Source organism: Furipterus horrens, unplaced genomic scaffold, assembly GCF_987537825.1.
Source record: "Furipterus horrens unplaced genomic scaffold, mFurHor1.1.pri manual_scaffold_3, whole genome shotgun sequence".
Lineage (NCBI taxonomy): Eukaryota > Metazoa > Chordata > Mammalia > Chiroptera > Furipteridae > Furipterus > Furipterus horrens.
In genome coordinates, this window is record NW_028327173.1 from 188936283 (window position 1) to 188958542 (window position 22260).

Consider the following 22260-nt stretch of genomic DNA (forward strand, 5'->3'; position numbering starts at 1 on the left):
AACAACGTGAACCTCATTGGGAAGAGGGGAAGGGGAACCACTGTAACTGAAGGCATTAAAGGGCATCAAGAAAACAATGCAGTGAGTGAGACCAAGACCATATGATGACAAAAGGAGAACCTGGAGGAAGCCCCTCATGATGTCCAAGGAAGAGAGAGAGATGGCCACCAGCCTTGAGTGAGAGGTGAAGAGAACATTAATGATGCGAACCAAAACAATCCCCAGGAGCAGCGGGCCCTCGTCCTCTCTGGACAACAGGATGGTTTCCAGGTTGTAGAGGAAAGAATTCACATGCAGACTTTCTCACATCATACTTCTCCTTCCACAGGCCTGTCCATCATGCTCAAGCTTGAAAGCACCACATCAAGAGTCTCAGGAGTATTATCTTTATCTGATCCCACTCACTGTTATCAGGCGTCATTTTCTCATGTAGGTTCCAAGGCCTAAGCTAGGTCCTGCCAGCACCAGTTTCCATTCTCGCCCCAGGAGATGCATCACGTGTCTGGAAGCCAGTTCTTTCTTTCTGAAGAGCTTCAATCCAAGGTGTTGGAGCCCTGCCTGCAAGGCTGGGGCAGGTCCTGGTGGTGGTTTCTTCCACAGCTCCAGTCTGGCCCTGCATATTCTCCAGGAATGCTCAGATCCAGGCAGCAGCTCCGCATTGCAAGTCAGACTGAATGGTGACGGGAGGATGGAAATGATCGCCAGGCAGCAATGTTGGTGGCTGTGGTCTTTTTTAAAAACATGACTATAAATTCTTTTGATCCTCTTCTTTGCAAGAAGTGTTGGCTATTCCCCAGCTCTTGATTTAACAGACAGTGAAGAGGAAGTGATGATATGCCAACCCTGGAGACTCGTTATAAAAAGGCACTCTGATTCCCATTTCAGTTGCTCGTTCTCTGTCTCTCTGTCTGTCTCTGTCGCCCCCTCACTCTGAAAGAAACCAGCTGTTGTGTTATGAGCTGCCCTAGGGAAAGGTCCACAGGACAACGAACTGAGAGTGGCATCTGGCCAACAGCCAGCAAGGACCCGAGGCCCTCAGTTCAACAGCCCCAGAGGAGCTGAGGCCTGGGAACAGCATGTGAGTAAACGTGGAAGCAGCTCCTCCAGCCCCAGTCGAGCCTGGAGATGAGTGCAGCCCCATCCACCACCTTAACTTCCGCCTCACGAGAGAGCATGCACCGAAGCCACCCAGCTACGCCAGCCTCGGGCTCCTGACCCTCAGAAACTATGAGATAGCAAATGTGTGTTGCGTTTGGGGATAATTTGTTACACAGCGACAAATAGCTAACACAGAGGCACAAAAGGAACAGTGGGGGGCTTGTGGGGAAGGCTCTAGACGCACCAGACATTTGGCAGGACTCCTGCTTAGATTGTGTCCCAGCACTGGGCTGAACAATGAAGGATGGAAGTACAGTTTGAGATTTTATCTCGTTTCCATCCTCCAAGCAGGGTTATTTTTAAAAAATGAATTTAAGTGACAGTGTGGAGAAGACTAAAAAAAGGAGAAAATGGGTGTGAAATCTCATAACGCACAAGAGTGCATCCGCAGCGTCCTGGGCCCAGCCTGGCTGCACGATGGGACTGGAGGGGACCCTCTCCACCAAAGAAGCTGCCATCTTTGGATTCCGGCCTCGCCCTCTGTCTCCCCACCTCGCCCTGGCCCTGCTCACCCTCCTTCCACCTTCCTGAGCCTACCTCCCATCTTCAACAAGATTTCCATTCAGGTTCCCTGGATCAAGTCAGCAATGCCCTGGAAGTTCAACAAATCAATATGGGCGGAGAAACAACCTACAGTGAGGATTTTGGCCTAAAGAAAGTGGTGCTTGGATATATTAATGATAATGACTCATCATGTTTATATTCATTGGTTTCATTTGATTTCCCACAGCAATCCTGTGAAGTAGGCAGAACAGACATACATGTTCCTGATTTACAGGTGAGGAAACTGAGGCTCAGAACAGCTCAGAGTCAGCAAGCAATGAAGCCAGGGTTTGAATCCACGCCTTCGCCCTCTCGTCCTTTGGACTTTTTACCCAACCCTGTGGCCTCTCACTACATCCTGTTCCAGGAGGGCCAGCCCAAGTACAGTGGCCCAACTTCAGTTTAGCCTTACATGAAGCTGTTAAATATAACCTTCTCCCTCTCCATTCACAAGAAGTTTGCTAAGGCACAGTAATGGAGGTCAGTGGATTTCTCTGTGCCTCAGTGTCCTCAGTTTGTACCATACAAAGGTGGACTAGCTCTCTGTCCTTCAAGGACTTTTGGGTCCTCGGTGCTCCATGACGGGCTGGCTCGCAGGAGGCAGGACATCAAGTCCTCACCACCAGGCAGTGACTAATCCTGAAAAGCCCTGGGGGAGAACTGCCCATGAGTGGATCAGTCCAGCCCACACCAAGTGGCCCTGAGGCTGCCCCACGTGGGTCAGCAGACGACAGTGGCATTGTTGGGCTTTGGCTGCCAAGAATATCAACAGAGGTCCCCTGACCTCACTGGCCATAACTCCTCTGCCAGAGGCTGGAGTGAGGAGGTGTGGTTCCCCTCCCCGCCCCTCACTGTCCCACACACATGGGCCCATTATTCCCCCACACAGCGAGTTGTCCTGGGCCTCCCTAGGGCCAGCCTGCATGGACGGCCTATGACCTTCTCTCCCTTTGGAGACTCTGCAAGGAGCACAAAAAGACATCTGGCATCCAAAGTCAATTGCACATCAGCTCCGGACACCTCCGTCACACTGTCAGACAAGAAAGGACACGCACGTTCCTGACTCACCTCATTTAGGAGAAGGACAAAAGAGCAGACAGAAAGGGCCCCCATTTTTGCAATCACCACACTGTATCAGAATCAAGATGCCTCCACCCCAAAGCCCCCAAAAGGTTCACGCACTCCCTTTTCACTTTCTAAGTCACGAATTCACTTTCTAATTTGTGGCAACAGGAGAATGGCGAACAAGGAGGGTGGTGGTGACAGCCAACTTCACCCGAAGCCTCTCTCCAAGGTTTCTGCGCCATGAGGTTCCTCATGTCCTTCCTTCCACACCCTCAACAAGAAGGAAACAAACAGCATGCAGAACCAATGCTGCTTAAAAGAGAAACATCTTTGGGCTCCATGAGAGTACGTCAAAACCCAGCACCATCTGCCCTTGTATTAACTCAGCATTGGCTTCCAAGCCCCAGCCCGGAGCCCCCATCAGCTCTGCACTTGACCTGCACCTTGGGCTACTCAGTCCAACTGATGGATTACTTTCCACCAGCCAAATTCTCATCGAAGATTAATCTGATTTTTTTCTTACAATCAAACAAATATTTATCCAACAAATTCATAAATGAGAACTGATCTCACTGTTTATTTGGAAAGCTAGAGCAGTTCATTTTACATGGGCTTTATCTTTTTCCTCTAGATAAATTAGGGAGCTGAGATACGACAGGAGAAAGCAAATCAATGGCTATTTCCAGTTACCAGCATTTGTCTTCAGGTTTAATAGAAATGATGCCCTAAGACATGGAGGCTGTTCAGTACAAAAACACTCATCGATATTAAAGTAATGCAGGAGAGCCCTTCCTGGTACTCGGTAAATGTAGACAAAAGCTTCAGAACTGTTTGAAGATTCACAAAGCCCTTCAGGATTCGTGGTGATCAACTCCATCCCATAACCGGCAAAATGAAGCCACCTGAGGAACAGGTGTGAGAGAATTAGGAATAGTTACCAGAAATCTGACCTCTTTTTGGGGACAGCTGAATGCGTGGGACACAAGCCACTCTTCCATGCCATACTTATGGCAGACTTCACTCATCAGGTCAACAGTCTCTTCCAGTCCTCACGGCTGAGACCTTTGGATGCTTCTCAACACAGCAGCTTTTACCATTCTGAGTTTGCATACAAGAAGAGACCCAGCTGCTACCTCTCAGCTGGAAGCTATTGAGCTTAATAGGCTGAAAGCCTCCTGTGAGAATTAAGGATTCAAACCTTAAGCAGGTCACCGATCAAATATGTATTTGATTCCTGCTTCCCTTTCCATGAGCCAGAGACTTTATCAAAATAACTAGGACTGTAAACCAAACGGTAGCCTTGTTTTGTGGTTGGACTAACAGACAGGATTCCTAGTCACGTACTTCTATTATTACAGAAGGTCATGTGAAAGACCCTTTCTAAAACAAGATTTTTTTAAAACGGTGGTTAATATTTTTTCTACTTCATCAGTTATCAGGTATCACCTCACCCCTTCTTAAGTAATTCCTATTTCTCTCATTGCCCATGGCAGGAAGTAAGCTCCTTAGCATCGGGAGCCTCTTTGCTGTCAGGTCCTGACTGCCTTCTTTAGATTCAGTTTCTTTCACCACTGCAGACTCACCACCACTACATCCTACGCAACAGTCACACAGAAAGGTACCTGCCATGTGTCTTCTCCCTTACCTCACCCGACAAACACAATCGCTCTTTTTACACTTCACACTTTAGCACACAAAGGTCTCTCTGTCCTTAGTCTCAACTCCCAGTCACAGCCAAACCTGTCAAGCAGGTTGTCTACACTCTGGCTGTTAAAGTGTCCATGGACCAGCAGCATGAGCTTCCCCAGCCCAGACCTGCCTATCCTAAGTCTGCATTTGAACAGGATCCCCTGGGTGCCTCCCATGCCCAGGGAATTTTGAAAGCACTGCCCCAATCCCACTCCCTGCCTTTCTGGGATACCCACTCGGTCTTCATTCTCTCTACTCTGATGTCCCTCCCCACCTCTCCTCCCAAATAACTCTCATCAAGTGAGTGACTCTGTCAATTCGTGTATGAATAAAAGAATCAATAAAATACCACTTCCACCCTCTGCCTGCCCTTCGAACTCTATTCATATGTCAAGACCAGGCTAAATGGCCCCACTTCTGGGAAGCCTCTGCTCTCCGAAGCAGACAAGGAAACCAAGGAGCGGAGAGGGTGGGTAACTGCCTGACTGCACACCCAGGGCACACTCAGCTTCCCCGGACCATCTTTAAGAAAGACACCGGAAAGAACCAGCCCTCAGACGCCCCCTCAGGGCCACTGTCAGGGGCAGAGCTGCATGGCCAGCACCCAGAACGGCAAGTATCAAGCACCGGTGTGGCCGAAGCCCGTGTGGGCGGACATAAACCAGGTTGCCTGTGCAGCTTCTTCCCCACGGATGCTCACACTACCAGCCTCTCAATCTCCCTGAAGACCTTTTTCCATTCTTCCTCCAGCACACACCAAGCATCCATCTCCTCCACTCTCCTTGCTTCACGAGGAACGTCTTCTTTTCCCTTGGACAATAGGATCCCAGAGAGGAACGATCAGTCTCTGGTCTTCCCATGTCCCCACACCACAGCAGCGCCATTCTGGTGACCCGGTGCTTTCAAACTTGAATACATAAGAATCCCCAGGCCCCGAGTAGATGGAAACCTGCCACTTAGCTAGTGCCCTGAGGTAATCCTAATGCAGAGATCCTGGGGCCCCACTTGGTGATCCTTTGCCTCCTAGACGTCCCTTGAGGCTCCAGCATGTGGGACCACAAGCAAGTCTACCAGCCAGCCTGACCCTGAGTCCTCCTTGGACGAACGAGGGTTCCAAACCCTTCCCGCCACGTCAGCCTTTTATCATGGCGGTCACGGCAGCAGGCTAGGTGCTACTGTTTTGTTAAACTGGAAAACACTTTCAAAAAATAAAAGGCAAGATGTTGCCACCCTTCTGCTTTGTTTGGGCACCAGGAAATAAACCTCTATTCCCATTCCCAGAAATTCTCTATTTCTCTCAACCTCGTAGCCTATTGTCAACATACTCTTAAGGGTTCCAGACAGTCCTGTGATTGCTGCGTACAGAGGACGTCAGCTCATACCAGTCAGTGTCCAGACAGATGCTGTCTTCCTGACAGAAGTCTGTTTGCCAGAGACCTGTGGGTCTCCTGCATTAACAGGAGGCCCTGGCTTCCTTCCAGCAGCTTGAGAAATGCCACGTATGCTCTCTGCCCAAGTTAAGGCTGTTTAGATGACCAACTAAACTTAAAGTATTTTCTGTGTATCAGTAAGAACATACACAAATGCCCTTTCCAGTGTTTGGGGAACAATCCGATGGAGGTAGGAAAGACTGAAGATATTGTTTGCATAGTGTCATCATTAACGGTTGAATATGTTTGAAACCTGATTTAACTGCACTCATTCAATGACGAGTGGACTCAACAGTCCCAGAACAAGCATTGGTTTTTGCCATTTTCTCTTTTATTGTCCATTCAACTATTTTGAAAGGAATACATCTGAGCCAAAATCAAAAGGGGACAGCTAGTCATAGCCAACTTGGTCCTAACTTACTGAGAATACCAGCAATTCTTTAATCTCCTCGGAAGCTCCAGCCCACTGACCCCACTACTTCTCACCACAGACCACGCTCTGTTATAACATCTCACGCACCCATACCCAGATGCCATTCATCCCTAAAATCACAGTCCTGTATATATCTGCTTCCCCTTCTCGCCCTATTTCCTCCTTACCCTAACTCCAGTTAAGCCCCACCCTCCAGCTACTCTGTGTCTGTACCCAAGCAGAGGAAGACACACCACTATACTAACCAGTCTCCATTTAAACAGAGACCACAAATATTGGCAATGCTCCCATATTTCCCTGATCAAATTATTCTTCCACACCTCTCCTTCTTCTCCAGTATCCCATGCCTCACATTCCTTCCTCATTCTCTCCTCATTTAGTTGAAAAATAGATATAAGTACTCAGAATAAAATGATCGCATCTTCTCCATGCATCTCCACCCATCTCCCTACACTATGTCCCTACACTTGTCTCCCCCCTACTACCAGGAATTCACTCTCCCAGCTCCTACCCAAGGCCAATCCCCACCCCTAGCTGTGTCTGCTCTTACTATTACTCCCTCTTGCGTCATCAATTTCTATCTCTAGTTGACCATTCTGCCCCCATACAAGTATGCGGAAGAGCTTGCATCTTTCAAAGAGACCCTTCCCAAATGAACCTACCCCTCCCTTGAGGGCCCAACTCCGGCTCCTCTTTTGAGCACAACTCCTTGAAAAGGCCAGAGCTCTCCATACCCCTTTCCACACACTCACCTGTTCTGACCCCTCATCCCCAGATGACCCTTCTCGGTTTCTTATTCCAGGATCTTCTTCTTACCTAGTTAGACTCATGTCCCCTAAATATCATCAACACACTTGTAACACCCACATCGGTATCTTCAGCACAGACCTCTCTTCTGAGTTCCAGACTCATAAATCCACTTGTCATCGTCGTTGGGAAGACGAAGAATAGAAAGCAAGAAACACTCAAGAGGGTGAAATTCTCATCAGGAGAGGAGCCTCTGGTTGGGGGGCTACAGTATCCTAACAGTGGGGAGGTAGAACTCAAAGAAAACTAGCTGTTTGGCACGAGCTTTCAGAACTGCCAGGATGCATTTTGGATCATGTATGAGTCAAGAGGTCATGGGAGAACAGAAAGAAGAGCTAAAGTGAGAAGAGGAAGAATCAGTAAATCTGTGGGGAGCACTGGAGGAGGAAGGGAGGAGACAAAGAAAGAGGTGAGAGACAAGAAGGAAGCTGGAGGAACGGGTAACAGAATGAAAGAAGAAGCCAGGGAAAAAATACTGGTCCTTGCTTATCCGGGAGACACAACCCGAACTCTGGTCAAATTCTTCAAAGATGCAGAGACTCAATTCTCCGAGTCCTCCCTGGAGGAGTATTCATATTATTATTACTAAAAGCTTCAATTTATCAAGGTGTTTCCTGGGTGCTAGGCACTTTGAACATACTTCCTCATTTGATTCTTAAAATAACCTGCGACTTGAGTGTCACTGTCCCCATTTTATTCAGAGTAGCAAAGTAACTTGCTTAAGACAACCTAGCAGGGGGGAGTCAGAGGCAGGATGGAAACCCATATCTTATCCTAACATCCATGTGGGTAACCACCCTACCGAGCATTACAGAAACTGACAGCAGGGAAAGACCCCTCCCGGACACGAGAGGCCGAGGGGCTGACGAGCAGCCCTCCAGAGCGCACTGCGCCTTCTGACTGGCCAGCAGCTTCCCAACTCAGAGGGTGCCTGTCTGTGCTGAGGTCCAGCTTCGTGACGCTTGGGCACGACCATACTCCAGGCTGCCCTTGAGGACTCAGCAGGGTGGCGTGAGGACTTGGGGGAGCTGCCCTCCCAGCCCTCCCAGCTAACCTAGGATCCTGGGTTAAAGAAACTCTCAGAATTACCCCAGGACCAGACCAGCTCAAGGCCACCTCCAAATCCCGCCCTCACAGAGGTAAAGGTGAGGAACTGAAAGGGCTGAAAAGGCAGAGCAGATGGAGCCTGGATAAGGGGTAGAGGAGCCCTGTTGAGGAAGACAGCACTCAACTGGGAGTCCAGAGCCTTGGGCCTGCACAGCCCCCGGGGAGCTCTGAGATCTCAGCAATCCTCTCCTGTGTTCATTTTGTCCTCTTTGGGATCAGATCTGAGAAACCTCTTCTCTGAGTTCAAGAGTCTAGGACAGGGCGGCTCCCAGAGCCAACACAGCTTCGTCTGAAACAGGCCCAGCCTGGGAGACAATGGGGCCTGCCCTCTGAAGGCCAGAGCTGGAGACACCGAGTATTCACAGCAGGTGTGCTCCCCACAGGTGCCCCAGACCCACGCAGAACATGCCCGGTCCAACCCTAACCCAGCCGCCTCTTCAATCAGGGGAAGAGGTGGATAGAGTGGGCGGACCTCAGACTCACAGGCCCAGGTAGACAGAGGAGGCATCTACCTCTAAGACATGATTAGTGGTCATGTTGGTTTGGGAGGGGGGATCCAAACTGTCATCTCCCCCACCCCCCCAGATCCTGTAACAGTACCTGAAACTTCCACCATTGAAGTGACTCCAGTGGCTTAAACACTTGCTTCCGAAAAGCTGTGGTTAAAATGCAAACCAGTTTCTCAGGCAGGAGAGCATCATCACGGGTTCCTTACTCGGTCTGCTCAGGACCTCTGACTGTCAGCACCAGAGTGGCCCTTGCACAACCAGGTCCAAACTCTTCTTTAAACACACAAGGAAACCAAGCCTCCTAAAGGTGTAGCGACGTACCCAGGGTCACAGGGCACGGTGGCAGCAGGGCTGGACCTCAAGTCTTAAGTCCACAACATGGACTGGTCCCTGGGAGTGTCACCCTAGCTGTCTGGAACCTTGGCATCCTGCTCCAAGGGATGCCCCTTCTCCTGTTCAGTCACGGAAGCAAACAAGAGCCCCTGGGGCCTCGCCAGCTGACTCCTGCCTGACCCTGCCTCCTTTCCAGAAGGATGGGTGCACATCAAAACCCTGGGGCCAAAACACTCCTGGGTACTGTCCTCCCTGCACCCAGCTCCCTTTTCCACAGCCTCCTGGGAAGGAGAACTTTCAAGAAATAACAGCTCTAAAGATGTGCGTAGAAAGATGAGCTAAGAAGCACCCCTCTGTTTGGACAACGGAGGTAAGACAGGAAGAAAGGGTGATGAAAAAAGGAAGTCAGTTTAAAAAAAAAATTACATTCTCACCAAAATGGCACACTGGAACGTTCAAGATCATCTGACTAATACCAAGTTGGATTCATTAATATTTACAAAGATGGAGACTGAATTCTTTTGAAGCAGGTCAACCAAAAGATGTCCGCAGCCTTAAAATGAGGTAATGAGGCAGAGAAGTCCCAGCGAAGGAAAAGCATCCAGCCCAGGAGTGAGAGGCAGCACCTTGCTCCCTCCTGACAGGCTCACAGCCACCTAAACTGGTCCTGCAGAGCTGCCAGGCACAAAGGAGGCTGGTCAGGACAGCTGGCTCTTTGCAATTGCCCAGTTTGCTCTTGCTGAGAAACCAGGATTCCTTAGCATCCTGGCTTAACCCACAGTGCTGACCAGCCAGTGGGTAATAGGACTCCCAGCCAGGATGGATTCTCCCAGGAACCAGCAGGACTCTTGTTACTACAGAAAAATAAGGTTCCCAGAGGAGGCTGGAGGAGAAGTAACAAGAAGAAAGAGAAGCTCAGGGCCCTTGGTTTCAGGAAGGAGGGGGTGGTACAGGAGGGTCCCATTCCTGGACAAAATGGTTAAAAAGAGCATGGGGCAGGCAGGCAGGGGGGATTGGAACACCTGTAACAGCATAATCAATAAAATATAATTTAAAAGGAAGAAAAGAGCAGAGCCTTTGAGTCAAGTAGACGTGTGCATTTGCCTGACTTATGGCCAGTCACTACTTACCCTTTCTCCACCTCAGTTCCTTCAGCCGCAAAATGGGCCCAACCCCACAGGGTAATGACATTAGAGCCTATGGTGACGTGTAGTTGCCCCCAGTGAGCCCCGTCACCCTTCTCTCCCTTCCAGTACCAAGCCAGCCCCATCTGGCCCAGAGGGAAAGCCCACGGGGAAACCGTCCCAGGGAGCCTGGAACAAGGCACAACGGCCTTCCCAGGGGAGGGGGTGGCGGTCCCAGCAGCAAGGGGCTGACTCATTTGGCAAACAGTCCCTAATTTCCCAGTTCACATTCTGGGAGCCATAAAGCACTCTCCCCAGATGAGGCATGCAACAGAAATGAGCTGTGATTAGCACAGCAGAGAGACCAGAAAGGGGGAAGCAGCTGCAGAGAGTTTCCTGGAATTAATGGAGAGGGAGCAGAGAGGGCAAGTTGCTTCCTCAGATGGTCTCACCCCTGTGCCGATCACCAGGCGGGGACTTCTTCTCAAGCCAACCTTCTCAACCTCTACAAGGCAAAATCCACTCCGAGGGCTGCCTGTGACAGACCTGATGCACCCCTGGGGGCAGCCTAGGGTGTTTTCTGTGGGGCACACGGTGAAAGTCCAAGCCAGTCTGTAGGGGATGTAAGTGGATGCCTGAAACAGTCCCCGTTAACACTTGGGGCCAGAATGTTGGCTGTACCAGGTCTACTTAGGCGTCACAGTGTAGAGGCAAATGAAGGAGAGAGAAGGGGTTTTGAAAGTCTTTGGTGAGACAGCACTGTCCGAAGCGAGCAATGCATAAATGCTGTGGGTGGGAGGCAAAGAGGGGTGGGTCCAGAGGCTAGCAGCCAATTGCTTTTTCTTTTTTCAGAGGGAAAGTGGGTATTGTTCTATTTTGGGTTTCAATTCTGTGCTGTTAGGTAAGTCTTTCTTTCTTTCTTTCTTTTTTTTTTTTTAGAAGTGGGAGGGAAAAAGAGGGAGAAACACCAATGAGAGACAAATGTCGATTGGTTGCATCTCCTCCGCACCCTGACCAGGGACCGAATCCACAACGCAGGCATGTGCCCTGACCAAAATTGAACAGGCGACCTTTCACTTTGTGGGACAAGGCCCAACCAACTGAGTCACACTGGCCAGGGCCAGACGGTCTTTTTAGTCCAGGGCTCTGCCACTTTTAGCCATGCCTGAGCCAAGACAACTGTCATTGAACATTATAGGCAAGTGACAAGCACTGGCAATTACACTAACATAAGTATCAAATAGAAGATCTGGAGTCTAGTCTGTGCCCTACCACTTCTGTGGAGTATTGGCCAGGTCACTTAACCCGTCATTTGCTGTGAGGGACAGTAACCCCCACAAGGCTGCTGGGGAAGATTACATTGAGAGGGTGGTGGAGATTATTTAGCATGCCAAGAAGCACCAACCAATTCTTGGCCACTGTGGAGAAGATGGTCCATATTCTTGGGGCTCACACTCCATATTCCTCACACATGGCTACACCTCTTCCAGCCTTAGAGGCCAGTGAGGAGCCTGTGCACAAGCTGAAGTGAGGAGAGAAGAATATCGGAGGTGGAGATGGCAGTGAGGACTCAAGGAGTGCAGTCCCAGGACTGCTTGGACCCTCCGACGTGGAAGTTGGCTAAGTGTATCCAGACAATCTGCAGAAAGGAGCTTCAACACACAAGCAAGGGCAATGGCCAGAATCTGAGCCTGGTTTCCTCGCTTCTCCTCCACCACATTCAGTGACTTACCAGTCTAAAGTGTACTTTTCCAAATAAACCCTTTCTTCAACTTGACTAGGAGGACAATCGTAGATTTTGAGCCCAAATTTCAATTAGCCGCGCAGGTACAAAGCTCTCTGGGGCCAACCAGCCTCTTGGGATATCCCACTTTCCTCCCCAAATGCAAACCAGTGGGATTTTCCACTGTTGCTTTCAGCGGCCTGTCTTCTCTTTGCCCGCCGAATTCTACTCTTCTGTCCACGAAGACCCCCACTGCTTCAGCCTGCACTGCCAACTTCCCTTGCTGAGCCCTCTGGCACTCATATTGTGCATCCACTTGGCACTTTTTTATAAAGTCTTGTCTTGAATAATATGCTAACTGTCTTTTCTCCTGGGGTAAAAAAAAAAAAAAAAAAAAAAAAAACGTTGTATATAGTTAAGAGTTTTATAACTAGAAAACCCCGGGTTGCAAAAATCAAACTTTACCATAGGTCACTACCACCCCTGTCAATTCAAATCTCCCGGAGCCTCAATTTCCATTTCTGCAAAATAGGAATAATCTTAACCTGAAAGGGCTGCTATAGGGCTTTAACAAGCTAGCATCTACAAGCCTATTGGTGACTAACACATAGAAAGTATCCCCAAAAAGTTGTTTCAACTCCCTGTTACTTCTCTTATGTGTCCTGCAAAACCTAGCAAAGTACTGCAACACAGAATACATTCAATTAATGTTTGATTAATTGATCAGTAGCATAAAGCAAACCAATAATCAGAGGGTCATTATACAAAGTAACAGTATGTGGTCAAAACGTATTGATCTATTTTTCAATTATGGATAAAAAGGTTGGTGTCTACAGAGGAAAAGCAATCTACTTTAACTAAACAAGTTTTCAGGATTACAAACTGCCAGTCTCTCTGAACCCACAGCTCAGCCAAGCAGAAGTTTCAGCTTAAGTGTTCATGTTAGCAATTCATCACGTGCTCCTTCATCCCTTCCCACACAAGCTATCTCCATCCCCAAACTGTTTTACGATTCTAGTTCACAAAAGTTGACTTCACACACTAAATATAATACAATCCTTACCACTTCCTTCAAATCAAACACAGAGCAGAAGTATTCTATCAGAATTCTGTTCTAAGTTATTTAGAGGAAAACCTGATCACTGCTCTTCCCAGATTTCTGTCTTATATATAAATATAGAAGTAATGTTGTCTTCTAATAAGAACTTTCTTCCCCTTCTAAGTTGGGAGAGGGGAGTAGACAACCATGAACGGTGACGAGGTCATTCAACCAAAATCAAGCCGAAAATGCTACCCAGGCCCTATGAGCAAGAACAAAATCCATGCACCAGAGATGATGTTGGACACGGTGGAATCCAATGAGATGCGAGCGGAACTCCAGTGGAGTTTTCAGCAGAACCGTTTTCACCGTGTGGCCTTTTTGGTCTCACTGTCCTTTTCAGTGGCTTCTCGCTGGTTTTTCGTTCCCCACTATGTGCTTTCTCTTAAGGAAAATGTCTCTTGCCACTACATTCTCTTAGCAGTTGGTATTTCATTCTACCAAAACAATGCAAGTCTTCATACAGGCTTGGGACATTGCTTCAGGATATAAATAGGAACAAGTGTAGAAATGTAATTTCAGTTAATGATCATAATGCACATTCATGGGACTAATTGTCCCCATGTCTCCCAGCTCCCTGATGGTGAGTTAGGCACTAACTCTTTCAGGTTACCAGCTGCAATTCAAAGCACTGCAGAGCTAGATGGGACCCCAAGAAGTCATCTAGCCCATGCTTGGTTATCAGTGAGTTCCTATCAGTCTTAATAGTCATTCTTGATGTCAAAGGAACTGTTTGTCACTTTGCTCTAAGCCCCAAGATGCTTCCCCTGTCTTTTCTAGAGACCAAAAGAAACTAATCAGTATCTTTTTCTCAAGATACATAATGGCAGTTATTAAGTGACCCCTAATTTTCTTCCCTAAGTTAAACAACCCAAATCCTTTAAAATTTCTTAAAGGGCTTATTGTTCATCCCTTTAAATATGTTGTTAATAATCTTTTTCTGTACTTTCTGGGTTTTTCACAATTATTTTCAGCTAATTCAAACATGGTGGTGTCAAATATTAAATAAGAGTGGAGGAGTACTTCCTGCCCTTGTATTCACAATATAACACAGCCTGGTATCATGCTTACTTAAAAATATACAACACAATACTCCTTCAGCTAGTGTTCTGCTAGGACTCCCAGATCCATCTCAGCTATGATTATGGCCCTGCCAGGTCATCACGAAGAGCACAGTCAGCATAATTGTATCTATCGGGTCAGTGCTAAACCCTTGATGGCCACTGTTTTCACCTCCCAACAAACTTTTTCCTATTCTGGTGTAAAGAAAGGTCGAGGAGCCAAGGGATTATGCTGCTCATGCCAGGTTTATGTAAAATACAAAAAGGATTTTCTAACTTTCGGTCTGAAGGATCTTTCTCCTTCTAGTGTTTGCCTAAAAATTGACATCAGGGCAACTCAGATGTGATCATAGGGTGGAGTTTGGAGCAAATGGAGCTGACATAGAGAATATTGATCCTAATCACTGCCCTTTGTAAGGAAACTTGGAGGGAACTTGGGGAACTCAGCAATAAACTCCACTAAAAGGTACCCCAAGATCTAAAAAGTTACTGAATCTCTCCAAACAATTGAGCATCCTCTAGTAATGACTAAAGAGGATTTTTTTTTTTAAAATAAATGGAAGCATAGCTGCTGCTACCGAGCATAACTAGTTCCTAGACCATTCTTCAGGATCATCCCACATTCGATTTGTAAGATATTTCAATTCAGTAGTAGGTCTGGTATCAGGTCTGGTATCAGGACTCTTGCCCACCATCCAAGGAGGAAAATTACTTCTTATTGGTTCTTTTGGGATATAAGGGAAATGGTTAGGGGAAGTCCGAATTCTAAATATGCCAACAAGCATCTGAGTTACATCTGAGAAATGTTATCGCAGCAACATCCTCAACACTCACTCCCTAATTACCAATTTCAGGGATGCACAGCCATCGCAGAATCAGCAGTCACAGAAAGAGACCATTTCTTTAACCACAACACTCCATACCTCCTGAGTTGGGCTCCACTAAACATCCATTGTTTAGGTCATACAGATGGAATTCTACTGTGTTCACTTAGCCCACAGTAGTCATTTGCATGAACTCAACTATTTTAGTTTGCCTTGTTTCATACTTAAGTTGCTAGAGGGGAAGGATATTAGTCATCATGTCCTCAGAGTTACTATTACCTATGGCTAGTGCGCAGACTACCTGGATTATTTACAGATTCTTTGGTAAGCATCGCACTATTGTAGTTTGGACTCAATATCCAAACTAGAAAATCAAATAGCTTTCTAAAATTTTGTGGTAGAATTTTTTTGGCTCTTAACTCATTTTTGCCTATGGGCTTCAATACAACTTACATCACTGATCATGAAGTGCACCTCCAGCTCTACACTTGGTGGTGTGAAAATTCTTTTCTTTCCTTAGTCCTGAGGCTTAGGAAATGCCCTAAATACTACTCGCTGTTCCTAAATCAGGGATCACCAAATTATGGCACCTGGGCCAAATCTGGCCAGCTGCCTATTTTTGTAAATAGTTTTATTGAAACACAGAACCACGCCCCTTCACTTGTATACTGTATATGGCTAGTTACTTCCACGCTAAAACCACAAACCTGAATAGTTGCAACAGATTCTGCACTGCAAAGCCTAAAGTATTTACTATTTGGGTCTTTAGAAAGTGTGCAGATCCCTTTGCACACCATAAAAATAAACTGCTTCTTCAGAATAACTTCTCCCACCCCAACAAAAAATAAAAATAGCCTGGACCCAAGCAAGTAGCCTTTGCATACTGCTTTGCATATAACATGGTCTGACTGTCTTACATCTGACTCTCGTACAAAGTGTCTTCTGAAATAAGATGCATATAAGACCTAAAATACTTGAAAGACAAACTGGAGGAATGGGTATAGTGTGTCAATTGGAAAAAATAAAAAAGTTCTAGAGATGGATGGTGGTGATGGTTGTACAACAATGTGAATATTCTTAATGCCACTAAATGGTACTCTTAAATAAAAAATGTCTAAGGAGCGTATACTGAAGAAAAAAAATTCTTTAGTTCTTTTTACTGCTTAGGGAATACAAAGTCCATAATGAATCTCAACCTGTGATGATCATTCTAGAAGATGGAGCACACTGGCAGCAGCATCACAAGGACACATTCAACCTCCACCTGACCCCAGTATGGGCTGGCAATGCTCAGAGGACGAGACCTGCCTGAAGAGCTGATCTGGTCCTACCTGACTGAAAGGAGCCACCAGAGCAGACTTCCCACCTCCACACACAAGACCTCTATCACAGGGGGGCCAGTTTACAGCCACACCACCTGGCAGCTTCGGGAGGCTACATCAAAAGCACCTTTCAGGTAATGGAAACATTGTAACCCGCCAGCATTTCCCAAACACACACTAATCTTGCCTTCTTGTGCAAAACTATTCTTGGCACCTGGTGTGACAACAACGTTGGACAAGTGTATTACATCTGCACACAGACCGGGCTCTCCATAAATTTGTTTTGGCCATGGAGAAGGTGATGATGGTCATGGTGATGGTGGGTTGGTGACAGCAACTCTGGACTCAGAGAGCAAATGCAGGCAGCAACCCTGGGCACTGTTCACTTTTCATGGCACCACCATCTGTCAGTCAAGCCAGTGCCAACCACAGCTTGAAAACTGTGCTTCTAAATAAAACAATAAGGTTCAACAAGTCCCAGGCAAGCAAGTGGGCAGAATCCTTTCAAGAGTCTCTTCAACAGGATAGTATGAAAGTTGAACTCATGTAGGGATGAAGTTGGTCAAGCAAAATTTACAGAGGTGCTATAGGAGCATTGGAAACAGGCTTTTATTTAACAGAAACTTACACAAACTTGATACAAACCCTACATTATGCAAAGCTTTATCACAATTCTACACGTTATAACTTGTGGGAGTTGGTTAAAGAGCAAATTATTGTAATAATTATTAGCATTTTTGAAAGAGACGTTTCCTATCAGAAAATGTCACCATAAAGAACTACAAAATGATACCAAGACACTCTGAGTTTCGTGATCTCCCCCTTGAAGACTGGCCTTGAGTGAGAAGCATGAAAGGGCTGGCGGGACACTGGTGCCCATCCAGTCTCCCCTTTCAAAGGCAAAAGAGACATTCTGAGGCTCAAAACCATTTCAGTAACACTGTGACTCAAGGACTTTTGCTGACAAGAATACCTGGCTTGAGATATATTTATTAATGACTGCTTAGAAATGAATGAAACCCAAGAGAATGGCCACGTAAAAGACCTGGAGTAAGAGCAGAGCCCCAGCCAGTCAAACCAGCTCCTTCATTAGGCCGCAGACATAATGTTGAATTACATTTCAGAGGCCATAACATTCACTGCCACTAACATGGCCATAAAAGGGCATGTCAGAGGCCCTTGCCTTTCTCCTTTACCTCCACCAGCAACTGAATCTGAAGTTTCTGTCATTCAGGTTGGCCTTCCTTGCCCTTGGGACCACTTAGGTCTCAGGTCTCTGAAGCCAATTTAGCAGAAGGTTCCCTTTGCCAAGTTTCCTCTAGGAGTTGTTAAGTGACCAAATTAGCATCATCTCAGCTGATGCTTACTTTGTTGTCTTTTTTTTTTCCCTCTTCCTTCAGTGCATTATTTTATTTTATTTTATTTATTTTTAGAGGGGGAAGGGAGGGAGAAAGAGAAACAGCAACGTGCAAAAGATACAACCATCAGTTGCCTCTCGCACACCCCCAACTGGGGACCTGGCCCACAACGCAGGCATGTGCCCTGACTGGGATTTGAACTGGTGACCTTTTGGTTCATAGGCTAGTGCTCAATCCACTGAGCCACACCAGCCAAGACACTGCATTATTTTAAACAAAGGTGTCTGTGTTCAAATCTGTTGAACTCACAGGGATATATTTAATCACTAGATGGAATACCTATCAGAACTAGGCCTTGTCAGCCATGATAACCAGGAGGCAGGCTGCTTCTTGACATTCAGATGAATGGGGCTTGCCTGGGGTGAGCAGAGGGTTGGCGGGGAGCCGGGGGGAGGACGGGGCAGAGAGACTGCCAATACCCTCTGTGGCTAATTTATTTCAGTCAAGGCTTAACACAATCATTGAACATCACCAACGCTTTCCATATACTTTTGAAGAAGGAAAAAAACAACTGGCCACTCCTCACTTACCACATCCAACTTGCAGAAATAAAAATACCTAAAGCACATATATGAATGGCTTTTTACAAAGCCTGAGAAAGCCGAGTAGATCTTTATTTTCTTATTAAAAATGTGGGATGTTTTTCCTTAGAGTTAATGTGCAGTCTTTATTTTACATTAAGTCCTCTTTTGACTTCATGTCTTCACAAAATTGCTTTTCACTTTTGAAGTAGAAGGTACTTTAAATAAAAATACTGTGCCACATCAGCACTTTTGTCTTTTAAATATTGAAATAAATAAAATAGTTAACTCTCTTTTTTCCCATCAGTTTGTTTTCAGTGATTTCTGTTGTAGAGCAATTCCAGTCTGACCTGAGTACCTTCTCACAAACATTTAAAGAAAATGTAATGGAGAATTTTAAAAAGGAAAAAAAATCTTCTTATTGCACAAACTCAGGCCATTCCCGAGACTTTTCTGAGCTGAGCCGAGTTGCGCTGGAGGCTTTTCCACAATCCAAGCTCCTCTGTTGGCGGAAACACACGTGCAGGAGGGGGCCAGGCAAGGAAAGAGGAAGAAGAGGAGGAGGAATCAGTCATGGTGGCTTCATTTCGCCTTCTTCGGAAATGGCTTGCTTGAAGGTTGCGGGGTCCCCAGGTGATAGAGTTGACTGCAGAGGGAAAGGCAACGAAAGATAAAACAAAAACAACAGCACAGGACAGTCACCTAAAAGGGAAAGAATAAAATTAAGGGGGTGGTGGAAATGAAATGAATTAAAAAGAAAACAAAAGAAATAAAAAAAACAACCAACTAAACACCCTCTGCCACGCTGAGGATGAGAACCAGGCTTGTGTCTGCCGGGCCTCGCACCAGCGGCGGGAACTCGGCCAGGAGCGGGCAGGTCAATTGCTCCCGGGCACTGAGTGGCACAAGAAACAGAGAGGACACAGCTGGATTTTTAATTCCTAGGTAGTGCAGGAGGCAAAACTGGGTGTTAGCAAAATCTTTTTCTTTCTCCTCCACTTGGAAACCAAACAAACTAAACCTTTTCACTGTTAAAATACCCCCGAAGGACCGTTATGATGCAATCTATCTTCCTGTCACCTAAGTGGAAGTGAGTAGTGCTACGGTATAGGACCTCCTGCAGTCACAGAAAACCCCAACTGGTGCCCCATTTGGTCCAAGGCCAAAAGCACACTGCTTCATGCACACACCCTCACCCAAAACAATGTTCCAAGAGAGTCCAGGGAGTATGAATTCCTCGGAGAGACAACCAAGCCAAGAGATCCATTCCAGCCCTTAACCAGCTCAGTAATTCTAAGTGTCAGACTTGGAACCTGGTGGCAGTTCAAACCAGGTGGGTCCTTTAGCCTGGATGGGTACCAGCCAGGCATGGATTTTGCTTCTCAAATGAAATCTAAGTTATTTCAGTCTTTGGAATGAAGTAGTCAGCACAAAAGAGTAAGCAATGAAACCAAGTACTATCACATTTCACCCCAGAAGCACTTCCTAAGGGCAGAGATGGGTGCCCCTAACAGTGCCCAGGTCACACTGAACTGAGGGGTGGCAAGGGAGGGGAATGGAAGGAGGGGCCCAACAGGAAAATAGCCAAGCTGAAAGGGAGCAAAGTTCAGAATCAAATGAGCAGCTCAGCCTCTTCCAAGCTGAAACTCCCCATCCCCCACCTCTCCTTCTAGTACCCGAGGTATCCCTCGTCGCAGCTCAGGTATGCAGGACTGGGTTAGATGGACTTCCAATGCTGAGACTGTCTGCTTGTGTTGTCAAGGGGAGGCTGAGAGGGCCTGGTTTCCAGCCACCACCTAGGCCTCCCGTCACACCTGTCTGCTCCTTTCCCCTGCATCCCATCCCATCCCATCCCATCCCATCCCATCCACCTCACTATCTCCCTTCACAGATCTGCTTGCTTGGTCTCTCCCCCTTCCCTGACTCCCATCCTCTTACTTAGTATTCACCTTTGCTATTCTACCTGCCTCCAGCCCCTCACTCCAGTGATAAATCAGTTGGCCTTTCTCAAGACCTTCCAGAGTGCCTGTTACGTGTTCTCTTATTGGACATCCAGTCAGAATTTCACCCCCTGCCTGGAGTCTTTCTGACCTTCTCCCAATGTCCCTAACCCCTCTGGCCCCTAATAACCACACACCATGCCCTTGCAATTTCCTCAAATTTCCACCACTGACCCCGAACACACACATATACACAGAGACGCACCTTTTCTTCTTTGCCCATTTAAGCCACCTAGAAAATAGCTGCTTGGTTCCCAGCTTTGTGCTCCTAACATCCATGTTCTCTTTCATTTCCGCTGGTAGAGCCAATAGCAGGCCACTAGAAATGTCCTGCCGTGTTCTTAGTCTTCTGCTCCCAGTCCCTTTCAAGAAGGCAAACTTTCCATCCCTCTACACATCTTCAACTTAGCCCTTACCCCCATCTTCACATCCTCCTTCTCCCTCCTGCCCACCTCACCACCACGTCACTGTCCCCTGGATCTCCCCTCCCCCAGACTTGACCAATGGATGCTGTGTCCAGGTATGTATGGCTTGCCCAACCTTTCTGTCAGCAATGTTTATTTATCTAAATCCTTCCACTAATTAGCCCAGAAACCCTGCTAACTTCTCAGTTTATTTCAATAAATAATTACAGCGGCATTGCTGTCAGGCACTGTCTAAGGGACATGAATGACATCATCTTCGCCCTCAAGGAACACACCATCCGTTTCATAAGAAAGACTAAAACAAATCTTAGTATGTTGTAATAAGCACAATACCAGTGGCATAAACAAAATGCTAGCAAACAATACTTAAACATGTTTTCACATTGTGATTTTTGCCATTTTACATAATTCAGGTTGTAATTCCTGGCTTTGCCTTTTGTTCAGCTGTACTTCCATTCTCTGACAAGAGACATTCTAGCCTACAGATTACATAGCAATAGTCAGTCGAGATGTCTTTGTTGATCTGGATAGCTTCCTATGAGAAAATCTCCCTGACTACTTTGATCCACAGCAAAAATAATCACATTATCACCCCGTGACACTCTTGCTTGTTGTGAATATCTAGTCTTCTAGTCTTCCCAACCAGATTGGAGATAAATCTATTGGACAATTAATCCATTGACCCAAATTTAATTTCATCCTATCCTTCACAGGGCTGAGCAGTCATACACAGACTGCTGCTCCCCAGTTCTTAGTTGCCAAATGAACAAAGGCACATATGAATGAAATATTATCAACATCCAAGGACTATAAACACACTAGCCTGAACCTAAGCTGAAAAGCCAAATGCCTGAGCCACCAGTAATGGGATAAATCAATCAGGTACACCCTGATACAATGCACTGACAAGAAGGCAACATCATTTCTGTAGTTTCCTTACCAAAATTGCATGACTGATTTTAATCATTAGGCAATAGCACACAAACTTAAAATGAAGGACTTTCTATGAAATGACGAGCCAAGACTCCTCAGAAGTATCAGTTATGGAAAAATTAAAGGAAGTTAGGACGATATGACAACTAAAAAGAACAGGTGATCCCGGGTTGGATCCTGGACAGAAAAGAAGATATAGTAAGATGATTGGCAAAAACTGAACAAGGTCTCTAGGTCATAGTATTGCTTCAGTCCTAGTTTCTTGATTGTGATCATTGTACTGTGGTTAGTGGAAGAATCTAGGCGAAGAGTCTATGGGAACTCTTTGTATTATTCGTGTAAGTTTTTAGTAGAAATTATTTCAAAATTAAGAAAGACAGTTAAGTCTTAATCATTAGTCGAGGACCAGTACTGAGATACTTTGAAAGCCTACTTGCTAATGCTTTTTAGGTAATAATTCAGTGCTGACAAGGGTCTTCCATCATTCTCCGCTATTTTGTAAATCAATCAAGCAGAATGATTTTTCCTATACTGTTATTTTGAGAAAATGGTCAGAAATCACTTTTATTAAGCACAGCGGTATCATATAATTCAATGTTTTAGTGTTAGAAGCACTTAGGCATGTGACCAAAACAGGGCCTGAAGTATTTACACTCCCTGCCAGCCACCTCGCTACTTCCACCTACAATGCCACCCCATTGTCACCACCAAAACAATGATAATTTATATTGCTCAA

General features: G+C 46.3%; 1 protein-coding gene across 1 annotated transcript in view; it reads right to left on the bottom strand.

Annotated features, from left to right (window-relative positions):
• Positions 1 to 17631: 17631 nt before the first annotated feature.
• The window catches only part of DPF3 (double PHD fingers 3), a 193615-nt gene continuing 188986 nt past the window's right edge, over positions 17632 to 22260 (bottom strand). The window contains exon 10 of the mRNA XM_090271089.1: positions 17632 to 18812. The gene's annotated coding sequence lies outside the window, so the exon portion shown is untranslated. The remainder of the gene's footprint in view (positions 18813 to 22260) is intronic.